We start from the raw sequence: 11,290 nt of genomic DNA, 5'->3' as shown, positions 1-11,290 counted from the left end.
AAAGTAGAAAGTTCAGGTCCGAAGATAGAAATGGATCGTAAATAAGACTGGTACTTTCTTACATCAGTTCGAAGAAGAATTTAGAACATTTTCATTCATTTGACATTAAATTTTAGTTAAATCGACTAAGCCCTCATAGAGGAGATGATAGTGTAGGAAAGTGCTTACCACTTTCGCCTTAAAATAGGGAGTTTGTGTTACAAAAAGTTCAAACTTTGAATATAATAAATTATTAGTAAGTTATTATTAGACTCCTTCTAAGTAATGCAGAAGGAATGTTGTTGTCATTGAAAAGTTGTATGTTATTACCATGTTTTTGCTGGATAGATTAAACAGTTTACCTTCACTGAAGTTCCATGAATACGGTTATGTATCACAGTGAAATACCACTAAAGGTATGGGTGGTGCTGCTGTTTCTTTTTTTCCTCCAAGTTAGATTTTAATTCAATTGTATCTAGTGTTTCCAGTACGGTTTGTTTCTCTATTTTTTTTGTAGATCCTTACAATTGCAGATTGTAAATAAAAACTTTTTCTTAAATAATGATGTTGTTTGTTTGTTTGTTTGTTTGTTTTTTTTACATTTTTTCTATCTGCCACATACAGCAGCATTTACTTACTGTAACAGTTTACAAGACAATTCACTTTTGTGCGAAATTAAGTAGCAGTTGTAGTCACGCGTGAATCAAATAGAGATTTAAGATGAAAATTAAAAGGAATTAAATAAAACAAACTACAACAACAAAACTACGACAAATTTCACTGAATCTAAAATCTTAAACATTTCAGTTTATTTCTTAATGATAGAACGAGTGAGCGAGAGTTCATTGTTGTTGTTGTTGCCTGTTTGCCACATTGTCAGTAGAAATATTCATGGCAATTGCAATTGCAGTCAGTGTTTTGTTTTACTTTATTTTAGGCTGACAATGCGGTTACTGTGTGTGCTCTGTAGTGCCACTGTCTCTAGCACTCATTCTCAAATACATTGAAATACTTCTTCCTAAGGGCTATAACTAATTACATTCGCAATTATTTCATGTTTTGGCCAATTTAGTGGGACAAATTTATCTGTGCGGTGTCATCTACTTAGAATTGATGGTGCAGCTGTAGTTACAACTACATAAAGGCTACAAAAAAGGAAAAACACAACAATAGCAACTTTTATAACAGTCAACAGCAGCCTACACAAATTCAAACAAAAAACATCAGCAGCAGCAAACGACAAACAATACGATTTAGTATAACAGAATGTAGAGAGCAAAAATAATGCAATAATTACAGTGCGAGACAAAAATAGAAACCATTTCATTTAATTTTAAAAAGTAATCATGGTTTACAATTAAGCTTTTATTCTCTATTTCTAATATAGTTAGTATTTCAATTCATTTATTCTAATAGGGTGACAAGCAATTTAATTAGATCTACTTATGATATACATACATACATACATACATACATACATACATACATACATACATACATACATACATACATACATACATACATACATTCATACATACATACATACATACATACATACATACATACATACATACATACATACATACATACATGCAAACATACATACATACATACATATGTATATATTTAAGATCATGAAAGAGTCTTGTATAATAAATTTCATAATTTAGTATTAAAAAAATAATTAGATCCGTTAATATTTCACGTGACACCAGTCCCAATTTTTTTTCGATTTAAAGCGTTATTTAAAGTTTACTGCTACAGTAAATGGTTATTTTGAAACAAAAATACGTTATTTTTTTGTAATATGCTTTGAAAATACTTTTTCCATTTTTCATCAAAATTTATCGATATACGTCAAAATAAAGTGTGTGGTGAAGTCATATCCATAAAAAGCGACTAAATTTCTAAATTTTAATAATCTTGGCCAAATTTTCAAAATGTTTATAAACATTTCTTTCGTCGCCACTGTAAATTCTCTCAAATAATTTTTGAAAAAATCCACAAACAAAGTGGAAAATGAATGAAACTGATTGTTTATTACTACTCACTCCAAACCATACAGTCAAAAAATTTTGCAATGAATTATTTTTCTGCATCGCTTGAGATTTTGTTTTTCTTCTCTGCTAACACAGCAACGCCTGCTGACAATGACAACAGCAGCAATGATGATGATGATCATTTTGTAATAATTGGTGATTTAAGTGTGAAGTTAAAAAAGTCATTAAGATTCTGGTATGTTGAATGTTTTTAGTCATTGAATTGCATGCATTTAAAGTTTTATTCCAGTACAATAATTTCTCTATTTGTTCAGTGCTATTAGAGGAAGTTAAGTTGCTGGGCCTGTTTGCCAAATTAGATCCATTAAGATTTTTTCTAATTTGATTGTGGTATAAATAAATTACATGAAAAATGTGTTGCAATAATAATAAGAAGATATAAGCAGTAGTAGTAACTGCAAGTCCAGAGTTAACATTTTATGGAACTACGCAGTTCATTTTCCTTTAACATTTTTCCTACTCTTGGCAAAAAAATCAATAAATTTTTCCTCTTTTTCCTCTGATGTTAGGAAAAAAATCTGTGCTCTTGTATTTTATGAACATTCCTTTATTGCAATTCCTATAGAGTTTTTACAGCCCCTTAAACAAAACAGGCATCCTTTTTCAAGCAAAAAAAGGAAAAATATCAGTGTTTAAGTGGAGTGTTCATAAGCATGAAATTACAATTTCAAGCAAGGGCATCACTAACATCTTCATCATCGTATGCAGCTATCCATCTCTTTCTAACACTTTGTAACAACTAAACCACCCACCTTAAACAACCTGCTCCTAAATCCCACTTTCTTCCCCTTTGTAAAATACTACATGTATTTGTAAGTGTGTATTGCAACGTCTATGGCCCATAATTTAGTTTCAGTTTCTAACAGTTCAAGTACTTTTTAATTGGATTGCTTCTGCCTTGTTTGCCTGCTGCCACTGCCACATCCACATTTGTATGTTATTGAACTGTTTATTGTTCCTTTTATATTTAAACTAAACTGACTTTTAGTCTAAATTGCTGGCTGTCTGTTTGGCTATCTGTCTGTTTCAGAGTTTGCAAATATCTGTATGTGTTTCTGCATATCCTTACTATTATTTTGTATTCGTAAAATACATTTATGTATTTGTATTTATGTATGTGTGACTGTGTTTTTGAATGTATGTGTAAATGATTTCCTTGGCATTTTGAACTTTCACCCAACTTACAATTCAATTGTTTTGTTGTAGCAATAAAATTTTTATTCTCACAAACAATTACTTATTTCCCAGCAGTTTCTTAACTAAGACGAACAGTATTTTTTTTGAAAATTTCAAACTACTTATATACTTGTAGAACTCCATTTACTAGTTGGGGTCATTCGACACGGTGGGTTTAAAGTTTTTATACCCACCATCAAAAAAATGGTGAGTATAAAAACCCACAGCTTGTAACATATCATAATATTCGTCATATACTAACAAAAGTATATAAATTCTGGGTCCTTATTAAATTCTAAGTCGATATAGCAATGTCCGTCTGTCCGCAAGTCCATCTAGACTCGCTAGAGTGCTAAAGTTTTCCACAAAGCTTCCTTATAAGTAAGGTTTGTTTGGTATTGCAAATAAGAAATAGCTGTCCGCGTTTTCGCATTGCCCCCATACAAGCTCATAAAGAATTTTAAATACGAGAATAGCAAGGGAATTACTCATACGCTCACGGTTAAAAAATTGAACGTACAGTTTAATGGTGGGTATATGAGATTCGGTACAGCAGAATATAATATTTTCACTTTTGTCATACGATTAACATTGACTGATTTTGAACCCCTTGCCTGGTAATGAAAGTCGTAATAAAATTATGGCAGCGAATTCCTATGTTCCTAAATATCAGCGGGGCTATTGAAACCATTTAACGTGTTGGACCATATATAATGGATTACTTCTATATATTTTGTATGTTGTATGTTTGCTTAAAAATGATTTTTTTTTTTATAAAAATATATACTTTTTGAATGGATCTGGACTCTTTGGTATCAAAAATGTGTAAATTTTCTTTAACCATTTCTTTAAGTATGAATAGGTGGAGTATATTTGTCCCTAAAAAATGAAAAAAAAAAATTAAAAGTAAAAAATCGATTTAATATTGATGATGATTGTTAAGACCGCCATTAATTACACTCTCTACATTCTTTACTTAAAATATATACAAATATACATACAATCATCCTTATAAAAAAGCTCAGGCAATTGTTTTTTTTTTTTAATTTCTCCACTTTGTTCAAAATTAATTGAAATGAATTTATCACAACTTTATTATCTATTTTTCTGTACTAAAAAGGAAATAAAAACAATAAAAAAGAACACAATACAAAAGGAACAAAAATGTAAAACGAGAAAAGACAGCAACAAAAAAAAATAAAATAAAACAGCAGCAGCAACAACACCTTCAGAGGTTAATTAAAGTCTTTTATAAACCTGGTAAATTGAATGGCAACCCTTTCTTTACACTTAATTATAGTTAAAAACACACACATTTAAACAATTTATTAGTTGGTGAGTAAGTAAATAAGTAACTGAGTGTGTATGTTAAACATATAATAATTTTTATTTTATTTAACCCATTTTAAGGATAACAACACACAAACACTTACTAACACAGAGAACAACAAGAACAACATCAGCAGAAACCATCATCATTTTTATAAGTGAGTGGAAATTTGTTACATTATAATTATTTTCCACAATTGGACATATTGGTATGGTTACTGTGAATGCACTGCAATGGCAATAATGCCAACAGCAACAACAAATAGTAACAACAGCAGCAGCAGCAGTAGAAATATAAAAGACACACATACTCTGCTACAACTAACAAAAGATTTTTATAATTTTATTTCTTGCTGCTGCCATCAATTGCTGGTTATATCAGGAGGAGTGGAAGGGTACAGAAGAGTTAGAGTGTCATTATAGTCGTTCATTGGAGCTTTAGTATTTTTCAAAATAAAAACAAAAATCTGACGCCATTTTTAAGATTTTTATATGTATACAGGACATTTTTGTTGATTTTTTTATTATTATGTGTATAGTGTAAGTTGATTTTTTCTTAATTGTATTTACCAATCTGAATAGTTGTCCTTTTCTTACTCTCTTTAATATTTGCACAACTTTTACAGCGCATGTTTGTTGGTGTTTTTAGAAAAATTCAACAAAAATCAAATTTGTTTTGAAAAATTCCCCACACTCGAACTGGGCATGTCTAGAATTCGTTGTTTTTATTTTTGTTTAAAAATTAGGGGTATTTTCTTGTGTTTAAATAAATATTGATTTTTTGTAAAATTTCTTACAGGACAAGGGGAAAAATTACATGCATCCTTGTTGTATGAAAAATTATTTTCGATTTTTTTAGGTATTTTTTTATTTTTCTTAATTTAAGTATATAAAGTGTTAAAAGCAGTTTTTAAAGGTATGAAATCAATGTTTAAAAATGTTAATGTTTAAAATGTAGTTTATGTACTAGTCTGTGAGACAATATAATCCATAGTCTATTGACAAATCTATAGACTAGTAAATCGACTATTTTTGATGAGTATGGTCTAATATATTTACTAGGATATGCACTATAGACTATCAAATGGACTAGCCATGTGTTTTGTCAAGTAGTTTGATTAATCTATTGACTATTCTGTGTTTACTATTGACTGTGGACTGGTCTATGGAATAGTATGTGGTCTAGTCTATAGACTAGTCTAGACTAGTACCAATACCAGTCCATAATTATTTGCAAATTGTCATTATAAGAATTTGTCTCTCGCTATAGTTTAATAAAAAATTCATTTAAAGTTCTGTTTGAAAACACCATCAAATTGTTTTATATATCTGCACAAATATATAGACACAATCGCGTTTATATACAAAACCAACGAACTACATACTTACATTTATATTTAACGTTTGTGTGTATGTCATAATCATCATCGTGTAAACTTTTAACGGAGAACTATAAATGTTGAAGTTTATTTTCAGTAATTTTTATTTCCGTTCAATAGTCCCCCTGCTTCAGTCCTTCAGCAAGCTCCGCTTTTACAGAGGAGTAGTTTCGGTTATAATCATTTGTTTTTTTGTTGTTTGCTTTTAGACACGAGAAAGAAAAGAAAAACAACGCACGTGTATATTGTGTTGGTTAAATATAAAACAAAGTTATATATACCCTCTATCACCACTTATGGTGGTGGAGGGTATAAAAATTATAACGAGTTTTTCATTGTCTGCTTTAAACTTCTAATATTTTACAAATGACCCAACGTCATGATTGTTGTTTGTTTTTTGCTGTTGTTGTACGAATATTCAATTTAGCGCTAGACGGTCGGTCAAGTCATTTAGACGACATTTAGTAACAAGTCAATTTATACTGAAAATTGGGGAAAAATTTATATTGTCTGTATTATATTGTTGTGCAGACTCTCTTACATACATACATATCTCTACAAATATATTTACTAAAGTTTAACTTTATTTGTATATGTATGTTTGTAGTTAGTGTATTTGTGTGTGTGTACATTTGTTTGTGGTAATAAAACGCCCTTTCTACCAACAAATGTTTAGCCGAGAGTTAAAGTAAACTTCAAATTGTGATTGGAATGTGTATAGAGTGAGTGAATATTTCCACTTGTATTTTATATACATACTTATATATTTGTTGTACATAAAGATGTGGCGTTATTTTCATTATTTTATTATTGTAGCTTTTTTTAACAGTTTTATAAATTTATATTAGTGTTTGTTTTAGTAGTAGTAGTAGTAGTAATAGTATTAGTTTTGTATTTGAAAATGAAATGGCAGGAGGAAATACTGCAATTAGAACCATATTAACCGTAATTAAATTTAATTGTTTAATTAAGCGCGAAAAACAAGTGGAAAAAATTTTGATGATGATGACAATAAAATGAATTGTTTTTAATTATATAAAAATAACTAAAAACATTACAATAAATTGGTATTTATAATAAATTAATAACGCTGTGTTTATAAAGATATTTTTATATGTGATTTTTAATTTAGAAATAAGTTTATAGATTTTGTTAAATGAGAAAAATATCATTAATATTTAGATAATGCTGATTAGATGAACATAAATTAAAAAGCATGGAATATTTTATCAAATTTTAGTATTTTTTTAATAACTTGATATAAAAAAATGTGATTTTCATCTGAATCTTTAAAATAGACAAAATAGATATTTGATAGATCAAAAAGAGCTGATCACAGTTAATTAGTTAATTAGTTAGTTAGTTAGTTAGTTAGTTAGTTAGTTAGTTAGTTAGTTAGTTAGTTAGTTAGTTAGTTAGTTAGTTAGTTAGCTAGTTAGTTAGTTTATTAGTTAGTTAGTTAGTTAGTTAGTTAGTTAGTTAGTTAGTTAGTTAGTTAGTTAGTTAGTTAGTTAGTTAGTTAGTTAGTTAGTTAGGCACACAAATTATCTTCATATTATCAAACAAGTCTTAATACAAAATCAACTATGTATCTTTGAAAATCACAAACAATTGTTTAATTAAAAAACAATAATGGAAAACCAATTAAAAGACACAAAAACTTACATATTTTCCTCTCTGACTCTTGTATAAAATGTGTGTTTTATAAAATAAACACTACAGAAAAAATCATCATCAATTATAATAGAGAAAACAAAAGATGCTGGTAAGTACAGACAGACAGACAGAGAGACAGACAGACAGACATAAAACATATAGAGACAACATTCACTCAACTCACCCAAGAGTTGTATTTAAGAAACAAAAACAATACAAAATGGGTAACATTTGCAATTGACATTTGTAAAAGTAGAAATTAAAACAGAAATGACAACAACAACAAACTGCATTTATACGTACTACATGCATAAATATTTATAAAATGATGTGGGAATTTTAATATCACCTCCATACAATTACTAAAACACACACACATGTATTCGACATGTGAGAGTATCTAGATGCAGTATGGAAGTATCTGTGTGTAATCATAATGTTGGTTAGTTACTGTTTGGTCTTTTGTTTTTATCTCATAAAGACATCAACAACATTAAAATGGTCATAAAAACAAATTTAAAAATTAATTCATCATTATTAACATGTCACTAAAACTAGTTGACATTTTTGTCCCTGTTCGTGTCTGAGTATGAGTGAATGTGTGTTTGTTCTGTTTATGTTGTTTTATGGTTATTAAATGCATGTTAAACAGACAACTAACGACACAACTACGATGCCAACAGTACCAACAGCAACAACAACTATAATAATACCCTCCCCACTATAGTGGTGTAGGGTATAAAAAGTGGGAAATTAAAAGTGACATTTACAAGGACTTGTAGTAGTTGTGTTGAATTTGTAGATGCACCTGCATTTTATATATGTACTTATACAAATATGTATGTATGTAATGTAGAATATTATTGATGAGATTTTAAATGAAATTGATTTCAATTAAAATTATTCCAGGAATTTTCTTTAAATTGACAAAGAGTTGTAAAATCCTAAGGGACTTAAGTTGTTTATAAGAAAACTGATTATAAGAATTAAATGTGAAAATTTAAATGCATTGTTCTAGTATACTTTATAAACATTTAAGAATTTTTTTCATCATATACACATTTTTAATTGCTTTCAAATCGTTCGTTCATTCCTTTGAATTCCGTATTATGTTTAATATTTGAGGAAACAAACGTTTTCTAACGGAAACAACTCGTTGTAAACTAGTATTAGTTGTAAACATTTAAATATTTTTTTAATTAAATATGTTTTTTCGATCTAAAAACAAAAACATTTACTCGGGTGTCCTTTAAACCGTACGAATTTATGTTAATGGTTTAATTCTTTTGAATTAAAACCCCCTAACTCTATATTCTGAAACCGGTACCTATCACCATTGTAAGAACTAGATCTGTGTTAGTTATATTATTACATATTAATATATGTAATATACATAAGTTTATTATCAGATTCCTGATGGTGCAATTTTCAATTGTAAGTTAGATTTCTCCTTGAATCCTTGACTGACTAAAGAAATATCTATATTTACAGTAATCAACCATTGTTTTTATTTGGGGCCATGTTGTTGTATTTTATTATTTGAACAAATAAAATCAGCAGAAAACAACATCACACTCATACAAAATACAAAAAAAATTTATATGAATACAAAATTGTGTTTGTTGAAAATTTGAAAAATTTTAATTTAAAATTTTTGTTGTTGTTCATGCTAAATTGTTTACAATGGTTGGGTTTGTTGGTCGGTCGGTCGATCGATCGGTTACCTCGTTTAGGTTGACTGAATGATTCCTTTTAAAGTCTTGGAATGGTTTGTTAAAGGAAAGTTTTGCTGGAGTCAAAAGTACCAGTAGAACTTTGTTGGTATGACAATGATGATAATATTAACGATGATGATGCTGCTATTGCCTGCTCATGATGTGGTTGACGATGGTGGACATTGAATAGAGTATTTTTGAGTTTGTTGTTTGTAGTTGTGTGAATATTGTCGTGTCTCTTGTTTGTTTCTAAAGAAATTTCAAAATTCTCGCAATTTTATGTTCGTTAAAGTTTTCGTTTTTTTTATTTTATGCACAAAATAAATTGAATTGTTAAACGTGCAATGTTTTTTTGAATGTTTAGAGTTGTCTTTTACCGCATATTTAAACAAATGATCAACAGATTTGGCTTTAAGCTCAAAGAAAACATTTTCCTCGTTTCTTGTTACCAGCTCCACCGCAACAGCAAGAACAACAACAAAAGCGACAGCAACAATAATATTAAAACAATGCAGCAATGAGACAATAAACTCTGGCCATAACTTGCCAGACGGACTTTACGTGGATGTTTGGTTGACTTGGTCGTTTAAATACAATCATACATACAATATGACTGCAACAACAATAATAATAACAATAACAACAACAACAGCGGCAGCAGTAGAAACAATTCCAATTTGACCGTCATCATTGTTCTCCTCATCAATTTCTGCATTAAAATGGTAAAATGTTTGTATTAAAGGTTTCAAAATTTTATTTGTCGTAGCGCCTGTATAAGTGAGTGAGAAAATTTGCTATTAAACCATCCATCCAACCAAATAGCCAACTAAACAGCCATATAACCAAAGAACCGGCCAACTCAGCGACCCACTGTATGGAACAAGTTAAAATATTATTGCCTCAATGATACGGCAGGACTATAAAGAGGAGCGAAGTGAGCGAACTACATTAAAAAGGTGAATGTGAAGGATGACATGTACAATTTATTATTGTCGCATTTCTCTCTAAATGTGTGTATGTTGTAGTCGTTGTTGAAAAATGATTAGCAAAATGTATGCTTTTATGTAAATTTTTATCAAGAATTTTGTCTCATTTGAATACCGATACACACACAAACGTGCGTATAGGATATCCTTTCAGCTCCATAAATAAATACTTCGTTGTACTTCATTCACTTGTCCTCAATTGTGATCGAAAACAAGTCATGATGTCTTAATCTATACTCTTCTTCTTATTCTTGTGATGATTCTATAATATTTTTTATCAACTGCACATAAACATACATTGGGACCAACAGATCCTGTTTAGTATGTTTTTGTAGCTCATCTTTTTTATTGTTCTCTTTTTGTTGTTTTTGCATACTGTTACTACTTTTATTGCAATCATTAGTTTTGCTGTACTGGTTCATAGTTAGACCAACAACAGCAACAACCAAATCTATCCACTGATTGTCTCTCCAATGTTAATTTTCCAAAGCCAAACAAAACAATTGAAAAAGTTTACGTTTGTCAATGCAAGAAGATTCTTTTTTATTCGTATTAATAATATTTCTTAGGAATTGTTGTCTCTGTTGTAGTTATTGTAAAACTTATAACAAATTAATGCAAAAATGTCACATTATTTGGCAATCGACTTATTGAGTGCTGGTCATAAACCAACATACACGTATACACATTCTCAGATATTTACAAATTGTGTTTCTTAAACAATTCGTGGCCAATTCGTTTCCATTCATTTTAATTTTGATAAAATATTGCATAAAAGCAGGGTTACCACAATATGCTCCACATAAGCCAACTTGTTTTGTCACTTTATAATCTATAGGTATATAGTCTAGTCTAGTCTATAGTCTTGTCTATAGTCTAGTCTATAGTCCAGTCTATAGTCCAGTCTATAGTCTAGTCTATAGTCTAGTCTATAGTCTAGTCTATAGTCTAGTCTATAGTATAGTCTATAGTATAGTCTATAGTCTAGTCTATAGTCTAGTCTATAGTCT

Source organism: Lucilia cuprina, chromosome 4, assembly GCF_022045245.1.
Source record: "Lucilia cuprina isolate Lc7/37 chromosome 4, ASM2204524v1, whole genome shotgun sequence".
Classification (NCBI taxonomy): Eukaryota; Metazoa; Arthropoda; class Insecta; order Diptera; family Calliphoridae; genus Lucilia; species Lucilia cuprina.
The sequence above is the reverse complement of the archived record's forward strand: the minus strand, read 5'-3'. Positions refer to the sequence as shown.